The sequence below is a fragment of the Protopterus annectens genome, chromosome 6.part1 (assembly GCF_019279795.1).
Source record: "Protopterus annectens isolate FY-2018-M chromosome 6.part1, PAN1.0, whole genome shotgun sequence".
Classification (NCBI taxonomy): domain Eukaryota; kingdom Metazoa; phylum Chordata; order Ceratodontiformes; family Protopteridae; genus Protopterus; species Protopterus annectens.
In genome coordinates this window covers 28,663,782-28,681,187 of record NC_056738.1, presented here as the reverse complement: position 1 = coordinate 28,681,187, position 17,406 = coordinate 28,663,782, and the positions used below count along the sequence as shown (strand labels likewise).

General features: G+C 43.0%; 1 protein-coding gene across 1 annotated transcript in view; it reads left to right on the top strand.

The window, feature by feature from the left end:
- LOC122805248 (golgin subfamily A member 4-like) overlaps positions 1 to 17,406 on the top strand; it is a 1,317,313-nt gene that overhangs the window by 1,279,526 nt on the left and 20,381 nt on the right. The window lies entirely within an intron of this gene.

Sequence of the window (17,406 nt, the reverse complement as noted above, 5' to 3'; positions counted from 1 at the left end):
AGCGTGTGGCCATGAATTTTAAAAAGAAGGTAAGTGTATGTGTATGTCTGTGTTATTTAAATCAGACTTCTGTATATGAGGGAAAGTGTATGTGTATTTATGTATGTGTATGCATGGAATTTAAATTCAATTGTTCTGTTTGTATGAGAGAGAAAGTGCATGTGTCACTGTTTGAGAGAGTAGGTGTGTGTATAAGAGAGAAGGTGCATGTCAGTGTGTTGTATGAGAGTGTAGGAGTGTGTGTGTGTACCTATGGTTTAGAGCTCAAGTTTGGTTTACTCCTCTAGTCTTCATGCTGGTTTATTAAAACTTGTAAACTTTTTAACTTTTTTTTTTTCATCCGGGCATCATTTTGTAGAGAAGTTTTAGTTTACCTGTTCTGCCCCTTTTCTACTTTTAGGAGCATTATGGACACTGCTGCCTTGCCGAGGCAGCTAGGAATAACACTGGGCACTGCAGCATGCTCTCTCACTACCCGGAACCTCCAGTGTAATGGCTGCAAATGTCTTATGTGTAGGTAAAGGACCTTTACTAGCAGAAAGGGTTGCTCATGTGCCCAAAGTAAAGCTTTCCATAGCAGGTTTCACACCCTCGTTGTGCAGCATTAAAGACGTGTTTCCCCTAATAATGAATTCATCTTACCTAGAATCCTACTTTTGTTGCCTTTTCTGATTTAAGGAGTTTGGATCAACTGTTTCCCCATGTGTCCACCTTCTACTAGTTCCCTTACATGCACTGTACCTCTGGTACCCTCTTTAACAGAGTTGTGCCCTTCTCACATTTTTCTTTTTGTGCTTATTTTTCTCCATATTCATTTATTTTTTATTTCTGTAATGTAAAACACCTGTCCTTTTTTACACTGAAGGCGATTCAGTAGTCTGCAGTGCCTTAACTGTTTTTTCTAAGTTTAGCAGTGCACGGAGGGAGCTCACTGTGCAGCACTGTTTCCACATTGCCTTGCTTATCACCCTACTTCTGTTCATATCCACCCTTGTCATTTCTTATGTATACCTTAGTCCATCTCTTTTGGTTACATGTCCACTATTTTGCCAGTCAATTTAGTTGACCTAGTATATGCTTAATTGCCAGTTAATTCCGCGTAATATACACATCGTGCCATTTAATGTTTTAATATTTTGCTGTCTTATTCATCATACCTTATAACGTCTGTCCTTTCAGTCATCCGATCTACCCCGTATATATTCCCTTTTTGTAGAACTCCAAACCATTTCAACTTAACTTTCCCTTTATTATTCCCCCTTAGTCTTCTGTAAAATCCTTTAGTCCCCTCTTAAGTTCACATTTACTCTTGGTTAATTTTCAGACAAATCCTGCTGTTCTAGTAACTTTTGAAGTTAAAAAGTGCAGTATTTAAAATCTATCCCTATTTTTTTCAGGCATTGCATCCTCATTGTTAGGCTTTGTCCAGATTTTTTGCACTAAGAAGTTGAGAGGCATGCATACCTCTCAACTGTCCAAATTTTTTGCCTCATATTTCTGGCCTCTTCCTTATAAAATTTGTGGTTTTTCTTGTAAATCATTGAGGATTTAAATAACTAAATGTCATACATTTGAGATGTTCTTCATGTTTCACTGTTGCAGTCATTACATTTGGGTAATCTGCTGTCAAGTTGCCCTCAGTCGGCCTGATTAACAAAGTCTTGGATCCTGCGTCGGTTGCTGGCCCTTCTTCCATGACGTCAGGTCGTCAGGGGTATAAAACATGCAGCCAACGCCATTTTCATCAGTCTTTCTTGCCTTGTGGTGCCCGAAGTAGAAGCAGTTTGCAAGTGCCGGTTGGCCGACTCCTGAAATTTTAGTTTTCGAGTTTCAGAACCAAAGTCTTCAACCTAAGGCTAAGTACCCCATTGGGGAAACTTTTTCTTGCTCCTTACCGATGTCAGTAAAAGTTAATAATTGTATTACTTGTGGGAAGCAAATACCTCATAAGGATTTTCATTTGTACTGTATTCCTTGCCTAGGCCCTGACCACGACGTGCCTTGCTGTCGGTTTTGCGCTAAATTTAATCAACGCAGTATTAAGCGTCAGTATATTTTTGCTTCTAAATATTTTGGCTCAAGATTTAACTATCCAGAAATGTCGTCGGGTAGCAATCTGACTACCGGAATACCTAAAAAAACGCTAAGAAAAAGACAGAGACAGACCGTCGAGGTCCAAAACCGATGACGAAGCTTCTCCTAAGCCAGTCGCCAGTTCGCCGGTACTCAGTGAGGCGCTTTCGCACTTTTGATTCGCAGGCCTCTACTGAGACCCATTCAGAGTCTGGTATGCCGTGAGACACTTAAGTATTGAACCCGTGGATGTCGCTACCTTAGATGGGTCTGGAGCTGCTGAGCAGGCACCGGCTTCTGCGGGTGTTTTTAGGCCTTTAAATCAGGGCTTTAAACTGTCAGTTTCATATGCTTAAATATCAGCAGCATGTTATGGGCTTACTTAAACAGAAAATTATGTTGATTTCTGACTGTGTGGAAAATAAAGAGTTGCAGGATTTATTGCATTCAGCTGAACAAGTTGGAAAACATACTTTGCAATGTGGTTTTGATTCCTTGGAGGACTCTTGCAGGGCCGCTGTAACTGGATCTGTGATAAGAAGGCATGCTTGGCTCAAGGAGCAAAATCTGCCTGATCATGTTAAAGCAAAATTGTTGGTTGATCCTTTACAACAGGACAGTATATTTAGCAATAAGGCAGAAGAAGTTTTGAAAAAGATGGAAAATAAAGCTAAATCTATGCAAGCTGTAAAAGATTTCCTACAAGTGCAGCCACCCAGGTTCAGTAGGCACTGGCCTACTAAGAACTGGTCCTTTCCAGTACCCACCAGAGCCGCTCAGGTCAAACCCAGACATTCCAAAGGCTCCAGGTTTCAGTCACAAGGAACTTATAGAACAAAGCAATGGGCTACCTCCACCTCCAAATCTGGAAGTAACAAGGCACCTTCCTACGGTAAACAGTCTCAATGACTTTCCACTGGAGTCACCAAGCACTTATCTTTTGGCCGCCCCTTTGGGGGGAAAACTGGCATTTCATGCACGAAACTGGCAACTGATTACCCACGAGAAGTGTTTTTTAAATATAGTATCCCAAGGATACAGATTTCATTTCTACACGTTGCCAATCCCAAACGGATGGCCAGATCCGCCTCCACATCAGTGGGCAGAAGCCCAGAAACAAGTTATGTCCCTCATGAATATGGGGGCTATTCAATCAGTACCAGAAAAGGAAAAGGGACAAGGTTTTTATTCAAGACTTTTCCTGGTACCCAGAAAAGACAAATCATGGCGTTCAATTCTGGAATTATCCATTCTAACTACATTTCTGGACATTCCAAAATTCAAGATGCTGACTCTACAACAGTTACTACCTATGCTAGGCAAGGATGCCTGGTTGGTAACTCTAGACTTAAGAGGCTTACCTGCATATCCCAATCAGGGAATCCTGCAGAAGATACCTCCACTTCAAAGCAGGCTATTTGCATTACCAGTTCTCTGCACTGCCCTTTGGCTTATCTACTGTGCCCAGGGTCTTCACAAAGTGCCTGGCACCAGTAATTGCATTTTGCAGACAAAGAAATATTCAAATGTATCCATACCTGGACGATTGTCTAATTCGGGCAGAAAACAAGGACACTTCTTCTAAAACATCTGGCATTTGTAAAAGGACTTCTAACTTGTCTAGGGTACACCATAATTGAAAAGAAATCACAACTGGTACCCTCTCAAATAATTACATTCTTGGGTGCAAGCTTGAATACAACTGCCCAGATGACTTACCTTACACCAGCAAAACAAATTCAATTGATGACTTACTTCAAACAGGTGGCCACAAAAACCCAGCTATCTGCAAGACAAATTCTGCAGGCCTTGGGGTTCATGGCCTCCTGCATCCTAAGAATTCCATATGCAAGACTGCATATGAGGAAACTTCACTGGTACCTAAAAAGCTTATGGAGTCAACATTGTCACAGCCTGGAAACAATGATTCCTATCATTCCTTGCCTACAGCTAGAGTTCCTGTGGTGGGCAAAGGCTTGCCACCAAAACAAGGGATGGTCATTCATTCCACCCCCTGCCACCCAAACCTTGACTACAGACACATCAGATTTTGTTTGGGGGGGTGCATCTGGCAGGGAGATGCATTCAGGGCCAATGGAGCCCAAATCAAATGCACCTACATATCAACCAGAAAGAAATGCTAGCTGTACAGAATGCTCGGACAGCCTTCAAGGACTGTCTTCATCCAGGACAACTACTGATAAAGACAGACAATGCCACAGTCATGTGGTACATAATCAAGCAGGGGGGGGTACCCATTCCTACCCCCTTTGCAGACTAGCCATGGCATTGTGGAACACTGCCTTGACTTACCAAATACATCTACAAGTTCAATTCCTGCCAGGAAAGCAAAATACACTGGTAGACGCACTAAGCAGAAATCTTATGGACCCACACGAATGGAAACTGGATCCACAAATCTTCAGCATGTTGACACGCAAATGGGCGAGCCCAGAAATAGATCTTTTTGCCTCACTCCAAAACTCCAAAACTATCAGTTGGATAAATTCTGCACAAGAATTCATCACAAAAAAAGCTTGGAAAGTAGATGCTCTGTCCTTCAGCTGGAAAAACCTATCAGTCTATGCCTTTCGTCCTCTGCCTCTGCTCGCCAAGGTCTTACTAAAAGTCAGACAGGAAAAAACAAAAATGATAATGATTGCCCCAGACTGGCCTCACCAACACTGGTACCCGCTCCTACACAGTATGTCGCACCTTCCTCCATGGTACCTGCCTCTGACACCTTACCAACTGTCTCAGCAGAACTATCAAATTCTGCACACTCAGCTCCAACTCTGAATCTTGCAGCATGGCTAATCAACTAATTTCACCAATTACATCTGTCAGCAAACCTGTGATGGATGTCATTTTGGAGGCTAGAAGGCCTAGTACTAGAAAATCTTATGTGGACAAATGGAAAAGATTCTGTGCCTGGAACCAAGCACAAGGAATAAGCACAGCAATGTCCAATATTCCTCAGATTCTGCAATATGTAACTGAGATGCTTCACAAGGGCCTTTTTCTTCTATAAAAATCCATGCCTCTGCCATTTCAACTCATTACAACACAGAGCCTCTCCTCTTTTCTCATCCTCTGCTAAAGCAGTACTTCAGAGGGGCCAAAAATGTAAGACCTCCCAGGAGGGCACCAGCTTCTGCATGGGACCTCAGTTTTGTTTTGGAAAAACTCTACATCCTTTTGAGCCAGCTGCTACTGCAGATTTAAAATTTCTCTCCTGGAAAACAGCTTTTCTTTTAGCAGTCACTTCAGCTAGAAGGATTTCAGAATTACAAGCTCTTATGGCAGTGGAGCCTTTCATTATTTTTCATCCAGACAGGGTGGCTCTCAGGACCAATCCATCTTTCATGCCTAAGGTGGTATCCAATGTGGCTCATAATCAGACCATTCATCTGCCAACTTTCTTTCCCAATCCACAGAACAAGGGTGAGTGGATTCTGCATTCATTGGATGTACACAGACAACTTAGATTCTAGTTAAACAGGACAAAACCTCTAAGAAAATTGAGCAACTATTGGTGGCATTTGCTGCAGTGGCAGAGGGAAAACCTATTTCAAAGCAGACTATTTTTAAATGGATAAGCCATTGTATTCATTTTGCTATGTGCACCATCGTAAACCTATCCCCAAGGGGATCAGATCTCGTTCCACTAGGGCTGCATCTAATTCTGCAGCCTTTCTCAGAGGAGTTCCTACCAGAGACATTCTAGAAGCTGCTACCTGGAGCTCAGTTCATACGCTCACCAAACATTACCATTTACCTCTCTTCTCTAAATCCAGAGCTGGCTTTGCCACTGCTGTCCTGCAGGGCCTTATAGCTGCTCCTAATTCTGTATAAATCCATCCTCCCAACCATTGCTTTGGGAATCTACCCAAATGTAAGAGAACATAGTACATTTGTGTACACTTAACATAAATGTAGATGTTCGAGTGTATTCACTGTTGCAGTCCTGGTTACCCACCCTCCAGCCCCCTGTTTTTCTCTTACTATACCTCTACTTTCTTTTACTATGCTTAAAAGCGTTTTTGGTGTATTTGCTTTTGTTTGGAGGTATATTTTTTGTGTTCTAAATTATATACCTATATATATATATATATATATATATATATATATATATATATATAGGGCACCTGACATCAGGGGTAAGAAAAACTGATGAAAATGGCGTCGGCTGCATGTTTTATATCACTGACAACTTGACGTCATGGAAGAAGGGACAGTAACCGACGCAGGACCCAAGACTTTGTTAACCAGGCCAACTGAGGGCAACCTGCCAGCAGATTACCCAAATGTAATGACTGCAACAGTGAATACACTCTAACATCTACATTTATGGTAAGTGTACACAACTGTACTTTTCCCCTTCATTTCCTTCAGAAAATGCATGCTAAGACAAATGCTGTTATTGTAGCAACTTTCAAAGTCTATAAGAACAATATTTATAATCTGCCCCCCCCCCCCCCCCCCATTATTTTAGCCTTTGTTCAGATTTCTTGTGCCAAGAGGTTGAGGTATGGAGGCATGGTATGTAATACCCTAGTTGCTGATTATTTGGTGCATTTTAAGGGGGAATAGGGGTTTTGCATTCCATAGTGTGCCCTCCTTTGTTTAAGGTGCCTAGTAACTATGAACTTATTGTTGGTTTCTCAGTCATTCTTTATTGCAATATTACCAGTGTACCATTTTTTTCTTTAATGTAATGTAGGCAATTAATTCTTCAAGGGCAGCAAACACTGAATTTGTAGATGAAATACTGAAATATAAAGTTGTTTACCAGTAACAGCCTCTTCATTAGTTACATATCTCTTTAATGTAGAATTATTCAGATGTACCTCACAAGACATCTACAACAACTGGAATGGCCACAGAAATACCTCACAAAGAGGATTACCGGCCTCAAACAGATGCCCTACGCAGACCATCTCAAAAAACTCCAGCTTAACTCTGTCGCATATCGCCTACTCAGAGGCGATCTCTGCCTAACATACAAAGCTATGTCAAACCCAGAGCTGTTGGACATGCTCCACTTAAAGAAATTGGAATCCCTCCGAACTGCACGCTCTAGGGGCCTAAACTTTGTCACCAAAATAAACAGAATATGCTGGAGGGATAGATTCCTGTCCCAGAGACTCCCCATACTCTGGAACAAACTACCTATCTATATCTAACAAAGCTGCTCATCAGCAGTCTTCAAGAAACATCTTGATTGGATGGGAGATAGGAAATTCACCCCGGGGATAACTTCTGTGGCTCTGCTTGTCAGGGGCAAAAGAAAATAATTTTCTTGGGTGGCAAAAGCTAGGGTAAAGTTTGACTAGGCTTATATAGGCCCTAGGGCCAATAGCCTAGTACCTACCTATGAACCTACAAATTTTACTTCTACATTGATTGTCCTTATTGACTGATAGTGGTGGGCTGTAATGACAGATGTTTGAGGGCCTTTTATGGTTAAAATATTCTGAAATGGGTAGATGTCCTTCAAGGATGCATCTGCAGTCATAACATATGGGTTGTCCTGCCTCAGGCAGCCCTTCGGTCGGCCGGATTCCAAAGTCTGGGTCTGGCCTCGGCTGATGTCACACTTTCCCCGACGTCAGAGCTTCTGGGGTATAAAGGCATCAGCCGACACCATTTTCCTCAGTCTTTCTTGCCGCGCGGTGCCTGAAGCAGAAGCTGTTCGCAAGTGCCGGTCGGTCAGATCCAGAGATTTCAGCTACCGAAGACTTCGAAAAAAGCTAAGTACCCCGTTGGGGACTCTTTCTTGCCGCAGCCGATGTCAGACAAAGTAAATAATTGTTTAGTTATTTGGGAAACAAATACCTCATAAGGATTTCCATTCTTACTGCCTTCCTTGCTTAGGCCCAGACCACGACGTATCAGCTTATTTAGCCTGTGCCTCCTTCAGCCGACGGACTCTTAGACGTCGGTCGGAGTTTGCAGAAGAGTTTTTTGGATCCGCTTTTGCATGTAAAATGCCGTCGGAAACTCCGACTACGCATATGGCCAAAAAACGCAGGGAAAAGGACCGACTGAAACCACGGTTAGGCCTACCGCGAGTGTCTCTGTTTCGGCTGAAACAGAGTCCTCGGTCCTTACTTCTACCGAAATCATACCTCCGACAACTGAGGCCAGAGAGGCCCCGGCTGAGTCGGCTTCAGAAATACCTACCGAAGCTAGAGCACAAGAATTGTCCGACACCATTCCATTGGACATTTCTACACCTGCACGTGGGGCAGCTAGGCCCCCTGCTTCTATGTCTATTAAGGCCTTCTCCAGGGCTAAAGCTGCCAAAATTTCAAAAACTTTACCTGCCAAATCTACTTCTCAGAGGCCTCCCTCAAGTTCTCGGATTCTCAGTCTTGCTGAGGACCTTATATCCTTGATTAGGGGTTCCCCACCTCACCCAGACAGGGCCTCCCAACCTCCACCTGACAAAAGGCCTAGGACCTGAACCCTCTGAACCTCTGTCCTCTGATTACTCCTCGGATGGATCTGATTTGTCAGACCATCAGGAAGGGGCCTATTCGCCTTATGAGGATTCAGATGCAGAAGACTCTATTCCTTCGGCCTCCCCTCCTGAAGAATTTTCCTTTGGGGAGACTTTGCACTCAATGAGGGAACACTTTCAATGGCAGGGTCAGGATTTTTCTGAATCTAGAAAAAGATTAAGGACATTTCTACATTTGCCCCAGCATAGGCCCTTAGCCATACCACCTGTGTTAACTGTAATTGATGATGTTTATAATGATGTCAGTTCTGCCCCTGATTCTCTTCCCCCGGCCCCTGCCAAACCTGACAAATATTACAGGGTCCCGGATTCTCACTTCCACCTGTATAAAGCCCATGCTGCAGACCCAGAAACTATTTCTCAGGGCCCAAAAGGTGTTGCAGCTGCCACTGCCAAAAATTCCCTACCCTCTGAAAGAGAGTCAAGAGCATTAGAGAGATGGGGTAAAAAGGTTTATACATCTGCTACTCTTTCTGCCAGGGCATTAAACTGTTAATTCCATATGATACAGTACCAAGAATACTTGTTAGATCAGCTGAATAAAAAGCTTTCTTCTCCTGAACCTTTAGACCGTAAATCCCTTCAGGATTTGGTACACAACTCTCAACAGGTCAGTAATCATTTCTTAAAATGTGGCTATGATGCACTGGAGGCTTCATTTAGATCAGCTATGACTGGGGCAGTAATTCGTAGGCATGCCTGGGTAAAAGAGCAATCCTTGCCAGACCATGTCAAGGCTAAACTCCTAGATGCTCCAATGGAGAAACAAAGTTTATTTGGCTCCCCTGCACAGGAGATTCTAAAGAAAGTGGAAGAAAAAGCAAAATCTGTGCAAACAGTAAAGGATTTTCTGCAGGTTCAACCTCCAAGGTTCAGCAGAAACTGTCCTTCAAAGAATTGGTCCTTTCCAGACACCTCCAGAGCACAGAGGGGCAGGAATAGACGCCCAAGAGGCAGAGGTCAATCAAAGGGTGCCTACAGGGGTCGTCAGTGGCAGCCTGCTAACCAGAGGAGTAGTGCCACAGCTACAACTACAACCACTTCCACAGGACAGACACAATGACTTGACTCTGATTCCGCCTACCAGGGAACAACTGGAAGCACCCTTGGGCGGAAAGCTGGCTTTATTCTCAAAAAACTGGCATTGCATTACAAAGGACACATAGACATTGCAAACAATAGACAAAGGATACAGGTTTCACTTCCACACTTTGCCAAAAAGGAGCGGAATGCCAAACCTTCCACCAAACCAGAAGCCAGAGGCTTTAAGGCAAATCAACAATTTACTTCAGATGAAAGCGATAGAAAGGGTACCATCTATGGAACAACGCCAAGGATTTTACTCCAGACTATTCCTTGTACCAAGAAAAGAAAACCAATGGAGGCCTATTCTCGACTTGTCCGCACTGAACACATATCTCATTGTGCCAAAATTCAAAATGCTGACCCTACAGCAACTTCTTCCCATGTTGGGCAAGGAGTCTTGGCTGGTGACTCTAGATCTCAAGGAGGCATACCTGCACGTCCCTATCCGACCAGATTGCAGAAGACACCTCAGATTTCTTGCAGGATCAGAGCATTATCAATTCTCAGCATTGCCCTTTGGCTTATCTACTGCGCCCAGAGTATTCACGAAATGCCTGGCATCAGTAATTGCACATTGCAGGCTTCAGGGAATTCAAATCTACCCATACCTGGATGACTGCCTAATACAAGCGGACAACAAGACAAAATTGATAAAGGATTTGGTCTATGTCATACACCTGTTACAGTCAAGACTAGTGCCATCCCAAAGGATAACCTTTTTGGGTGCGGATCTGGAAACAATAACTCAGATGGCTTTTCTCACAGAAGAAAAAAGAAACAACTTCCAGATTACTTCATGACTTTGACAAGACAAGCTCAGCTTACTGCAAGGAAAGTCCTGCAGACCCTGGGTTACATGGCATCCTGCATAATCTTGATCCCGCATGCCAGGCTGCATATGAGGAAATTACAATGGTACCTAAGGAATGTGTGGTCTCAGCACAGGCACAGTCTAGAAACCATGATACCAATCATTCCATGCCTTCAAAAGGAATTCCTGTGGTGGGCTCAGGCCTGCCAGTCCAACAGTGGGTTGCCTTTAAAAAACCACAACCAAGGCAGACCATCACCACGGACGCCTCAGACCTAGGATGGGGAGCACACATGGAGGATAAATGTATCCAAGGCCTATGGTCTCAAGACCAGCTAAACTTGCACATAAACCAAAAGGAGATGCTGGCAGTGAAGCATGCAATCGAGGCATTCAAATCATTCCTCCAGCAAGGACATATGCTGATAAGGACGGACAACATCATGGTCATGTGGTACATAAACAAACAGGGAGGCACTCATTCCTACCCTCTATGCCGGATGGCAATGGATCTGTGGAACCTAGGCCTGAATCTCAATATCCAGCTGCAGGCCAAATTCGTACCAGGAAAAGAAAATTCACTAGCAGACAGCTTAAGCAGAACTACCACGGATGCTCACGAATGGATGCTGCATCCAGACACCTTCAGACTCATAACAAAGAAATGGGGAATGCCAGAGATAGACCTGTTCGCCTCCCCACTCAACCACCAACTGAAGAAATTCTGCTTAAGGAGATACCACCCACAAGCCTGGAGGGTGGACTCTCTCTCTTTCAGCTGGAATGCCCTAACAGTGTATCCATTTCCACCTCTCCCATTGATGTACAAAGTTCTACTGAAGATCAGGGAGGAACAGCCAGAGGTGATACTAATAGCTCCGGACTGGCCAAGGCAACACTGGTATCCGCTACTGAGAAGCATGTCTCGGGCAAACTCATGGCCTCTACCCCTATGGCCTCTTCTTCTAACGCAGAACAATTTCAAGACCCTGCATCCAAACTTGAAAACACTGCAGCTAACTGCCTGGAAAATTGCTTAAAACCAAACTCTTATCTCAGAGGGTCAAGGACATTATCCTGGAGGCTCACAGACAGTCCACAAGGAAGACATACTCAGCTAAATGGAAGAGATTCCTCATTTGGAGCACATCAAAGGGTACAGATGTCACAGTGGCAAACCTAGCACACATCCTAGAATACTTAGCAGAATTGTTCCACAATGGCCTGTCCTACTCTTCCATTAAGATTCATGCTTCAGCAATTTCAGCAGAATACAATATGGATCCTCCTATCTTCTCTCACCCTCTTCTCAGACAATTTTTAAGAGGGATCAAAAATGTAAAACCTCCAAGGACACCCCCTCTGCCTGCATGGGATCTCAATTTTGTGCTGGAAAAATTGACACTACCTCCTTTTGAACCAGCAGCATCAGCAGACTTACAGTTCTTATCTTGGAAAACTGCTTTCCTTCTGGCAATCACTTCAGCAAGAAGAGTATCCGAGTTACAGGCATTAATGGCAGTGCAGCCTTTCCTTATTTTTCACCAGGATAGAGTGTCTCTGAGAACCAATCCTACCTTCATGCCAAAGGTGGTATCCAGGATGTCCTTGAACCAAGCTATTCATTTGCCTACGTTCTTCCCTAACCCACAGAACAAGGGGGAAAAACTATTGCACACCTTGGATGTACACAGACAATTACGCTACTATCTGGACAGAACTAAAACCAGCAGAAAAACTGACCAGCTTTTTGTAGCATATGCAACTGGGGTGCAAGGAAAAGCAATTTCCAAACAGACAATTTCAAAATGGATAGGAAATTGCATTCGCTTTTGCTACTCTTTTCATGGAAAGACAGCTCCTGAAAATATCAGGCCTCATTCCACAAGACCCACAGCCACCACTACAGCTTTCCTACGAGGGGTGGCTACCAAGGACATTTTAGAAGCTGCTACTTGGAGCTCCGTGCATACATTTGCCAAGCATTACAATCTACCTTTATACTCCAGATCCCGAGCAGGCTTTGCAACTGCAGTTTTACAGGGGATCTTAACTACACCATCCTTATCTTAGTACCTCCTCCCCCAGTTTGGCTATGGTATTCTACCCATATGTTATGACTGCAGATGCATCCTTGAAGGACATAGTACAGTTTTGTACCTACCATAAATGTAGATGTCCGATAGGTATGCATCTGCAGTCAGGATTACCCTCCCTCCTTCCTCTCTGTGGTATTCCTAGGGTGCTTACCCCTCTTTCAGCTAGCTGGGGGAATCTATTATGGTGTATTTGTTTGTTTGTATATATGTATATATTTATTGTTTGCTACTGTTTGGAACTTAAAACATTTATCCAAATTTAGCCTTCCTAGAGGGCACCTGGCATCTGGGGCAAGAAACACTGAGGAAAATGGCGTCGGCTGATGCCTTTATACCCCAGAAGCTCTGACGTCGGGGAAAGTGCGACATCAGCCGAGGCCAGACCCAGACTTTGGAATCCGGCCGACCGAAGGGCTGCCTGAGGCAGGACAAACCCATATGTTATGACTGCAGATGCATACCTATCGGACATCTACATTTATGGTAGGTACAAAACTGTACTTTTTGTCAGTATTGGTTTATACATTTTGTTTCATTGCTTACTGGAAAAATTTTCAAAACTACAAATTTAAAACACACTCTAACATGTGTAAATGTTTTCTATGTGCAACTAGCTGTTTTTTGTTTATCAGATGGCACACTGTGTTGTAGAATTTGAAAGCAGTGTTAGTAGCATAATTGTCTTTGGTGCATAAGGCTGTGGATTCTACTTCCACACCATGTAGCTGGAGTGGTGATATTGCATTGCCCATATTATTGTTGATTATTTGGTGCATTATAGGGGAGATAGGGGTTCTACACTCCTGAGTATGTCTTTTGTATGCGATACCTAGTGACTATGAACTTTTGGTCATTTCCTATTGCAATATTACCAACTTACCAATGTTTAATGTAATATAGGCAATTAATTCTTCAAGGGCAGCAGGCACTGAATTTGTAGATAAAGCATTGATATGTGAAGTTGTTTTGCTGATAGCAACCTCTTCATTAGTTATGGATTTCTTTAATGTGGAATTCAGATGATTTCACTTCTGCAGAGTGAGCGTATGAATTGTAATGACAGAAATCTTGAGTAGCCTTTTATGGTTGAAATTTTCTGAAATGGGTAGTTATTGGTTCATATATTTTGTTTCATTGCTTATTAAAAGACTGTTTAAAACTACATATTTAAAACACATTCTAACAAGTGGTGCTGTATTGTACAAGGAGTATAATTCATTGCAATCAGGAAGGTGAATCAAAGAGGAAATACACTTACACATGGCCCTAAAAAAATGTGTGCAAGGAGTCTGTTTTGAAAATAGCCCAAATATAAACGTAATTCTTCACTGGCCAGATGCATTTTCTGTGATGTGGGTTTTCATGCCATTTCAATGAATGTGAGTTTCAAGGGCAGAGAAGTTTACTGCTTATGCTACGTCTGTTTTCATTGCGAGACTGTATTGTTTGTTTAGTAAATGCCTACCTGTGTTTGTGCTGTTTTATTTCAATGTCTGTAATCACTGTAGAAGCAAATAAGAGAACAGTATGCATGGTAACTGGTGAGAAATAACCAAATAATGGAACACTGGAATGACTGAGGAGGGAGCTGCTGCTGGAAGGGAGTTGCTGCAGGAGGGGCTGCTCTGTGGGGGGGGGGGGGGGCAGTCAGTTACCCTTCCTAGGGCCCTATTTGACCATGATCCGGCTCTGGTATTTAAATTAGAAAATACTATGCAGAGGCAGTTGCAGTTTAACTACATTACAAGTTATCTTTTTCTTCCTGTGCATTTAAGTAATTTAAGGAAATGACTGGAGTGGCTTTCTTGGGGAGTGACCCTATGGGTGTGACACAAATAGGGGTGTTTCATGAGTATGGTGTGGGTGTGGGCTTAAGGGGAGCCGGATCACTACTAAGGTCGGCTAAGGCCGACCCTGACCATAGCCATATTTTTATGTTTTTCATTTTTGCCTCTCAACCAATAGATCCACTACTAGCAACCAGTCCGACATTCTCAGGCTAGCAAGAGTGTTGTGATACAATCATTCCTACCTGGAAAATCCAATCAGGCCTCTGTTCCTTGGTGAGAGTCAGGTGATGGAAGTGGGCTGGATTGGTGGTGTGGGAGGGCCTACATTCTCTCCTTGCAAACACCTCCTCTTCCATCAGAAGATCCTTCAATCGTCTTAATTCCTTTTTTTTTGAGGGAGGCATTCCTCTACATTACAACTTTAACTTAGCTACATGGTGCGAATGCAGCATGACATCGCTGGTTTAGCAGACTTGAACTCCACAGGGTAACATTTGATGTTATTCTTATTGATCGCTGCTGCAAAGGCCTAACCTATGTGCTTTATATTCTTCATTGGATAAAAGAGACAGCCAGATTCTAAAGCTTTAGGGCACCTTCCATATTCCCAAAGTGTTAGCTTGAGCTGAGTTGAGCTATCCTGCCACTGAATGAGTGTTCCTATATGGGCTCTTAAAGATCGACAGCCAACTTGTGCTGTTCCATTGCTTGGCAGATAAGTTTCCTTTAAGGAAGAACATTCTATATACTCAGTTTTATGTTTAAACATACTTTCCTCTTTAGGGAAGTAAAATTTTTAAGTTCAGAATATGTGTGTTTATTGATTGTCACATGACTTTACTGTACTTTTAAACATCAGCACATGTTTGTGTTTGACAGTTTAAGCATTGATTTAAACATCTTAAAATGGTTTGTTTGAGGAGAAACTGTTTGTTACTTTATCTTGCTGGTAAAGTGTATTAGAGTGTTTTACTGTGTTTTTATTGGAAAAAGTTACTTTTGACTCCTACCAGCTTGTGCTGCTTAGTTTCCCAGGAAGGAAGCACCATTTTCTGCTTGACCATGGAACAAACTACCAGTCCCACAGTCAGTCCTTCTTCCAGTCACAAAAATAAAAAGTTAACTAAACAGTCTTTGTCACCACATCAGGCTAGCAGTTTGTCTCGGCCGCAGATGGGTGACTGCTGTGACCAAAGTTGTTTCCTCGTATCTTTTTCCCAAATCCCTCTGGTGTTGTCCATGCAGCAACTATGGACTTGGGGTTAGCCACATCCTTGGTGGCTGTTGGGATCTCCTCAGTGGGCAAGATAGAGACCGTTTTGTTAGTGCTGGGAAAAGGTGCAGAGAAGGTGCCCCTACTTAGTAGTGATATGTCCATCCCCGTGAAGCTGTTGTTGGCATTAATAATCCTCTTTGTCTGAACAAGAAACAGAAAACTAAAAATGTGTCTTCTGCTCCAGTGTTACTGGTAAGGAGAATTTTATTAAGTCTGGCTCATGGTCCTGCACAGGCTAATTGACCCTTCTTATTAGGCTGTTTATGATAAAAGAAAGAGGGGTATCTCCTTTCCTGAAGAGATTCAAGAAAATGAATCTTTAGCGAAATGTGATGGGACGGATGTTTTTTTTTTCTCCTCGGATTTCTGAAGCAGACTCTGAGGAAGGCATGTTATTTGAATCTCCCTGTCAAGCAGTCTTTTTTTCTTACACAATTCACAGAATGTGCCAGTGTTTGCAGTATGAGAAAATGCTGTGGACTGCTACATTTTCTTCTTTCAGCTTTTCCTGGTTAGGGGTCGCCACAGCGGCTCACCTGTCCGCTCATGATTGGCAGTGGAGTTTTATGGTGTCCAGTTGCCAGCCCGGCACCCAACCTTCCACAGAAGGCACACACATGCACACACTCATGCCTAGGTCCAGTTTATAGTGTCCAGTCCACCTACACCGTGTCTTTGGGATGTGGGAGGAAACCAGAACACCATGAGGAAACCCATGCGACCACAGAGAGGACATGCAGACTCCACACAGAAGGCACCCCATCTGAGAATCGAACCGGAGAACCTCTTGCTGTGAGATTGCAACTGTAACCGCTGCACCACTGTGGCCGCCCTGAATTCCCAAAACCTCTTCCCATCCCGCTCAGCCCCTCCCCCCAACACTGTCAGCATTGTAGTGTGTATTTGCCACAGTCTGTGGTTTCCCTGATGGGCAGCCTGCTGCACCTAAGAAAGTAGATAAATTGAAAAAGAGTTCCTCAGTCATTAAGATTGTTCTACACACATCCCAGGCGTGACCCAGCAGCTGCAGTTTTGGTTAATCCAGCTTCTGAAAAAAAGTTTAACTTTAATCCTTCCCCTCATTTCCGGGATGGTAAAGTAATCGACAAGCTTGGGAAAAAAGGGTAAGCTTCAGAAGTGTATGCTTCTGCATGTTTATGTTTTAGAATGGTCAGGCTTGTGTATTGAAGTTTATTTTGACTAGAATTGTTAGGCATATGTGTTGAAGTTTATTTTGACTAATTGTAGTAATATGAGGAATATTTTGTCTGCATTTCCCTCCTGTGAAGAAAAATCTGCTTTGTGTAGTGAGTTTTTTCTATTTCAGAGATGACTACTAATTTTTAAAGTGTGTTTATGACTTCTTTAGCTAAGGTCGGATGGCACGATGCCAGGGTAATCCTGTGGGCTAGGCTTGTAAAGGCTCCAGGGCCATTAGCCTAGTATACATCTATGAACATCCAGGACTCTTGCTACTGGTACTGAGTTAAGGAAGTTTGCCTGGCTGCATTCTCAAAACCTCTCAGATGTAAAAAAATGAGATTTTAAATTCTCCTTTGGATAGATGGTTAGCTTTTGGACCCTTGGCTGCAGAGGTTATTGAAACAAAATATTATGAAAAGCGTTAGCTGATAAGAGGTGATCTTTCAGCTTTCCTTATCTAATTTTTCCAGGGGATTTTCTGCATTTTGTCCATCTTTGGCAAGTAGCAAAATAAACAATCTCTGCAAAATGCTAGTAAGCAG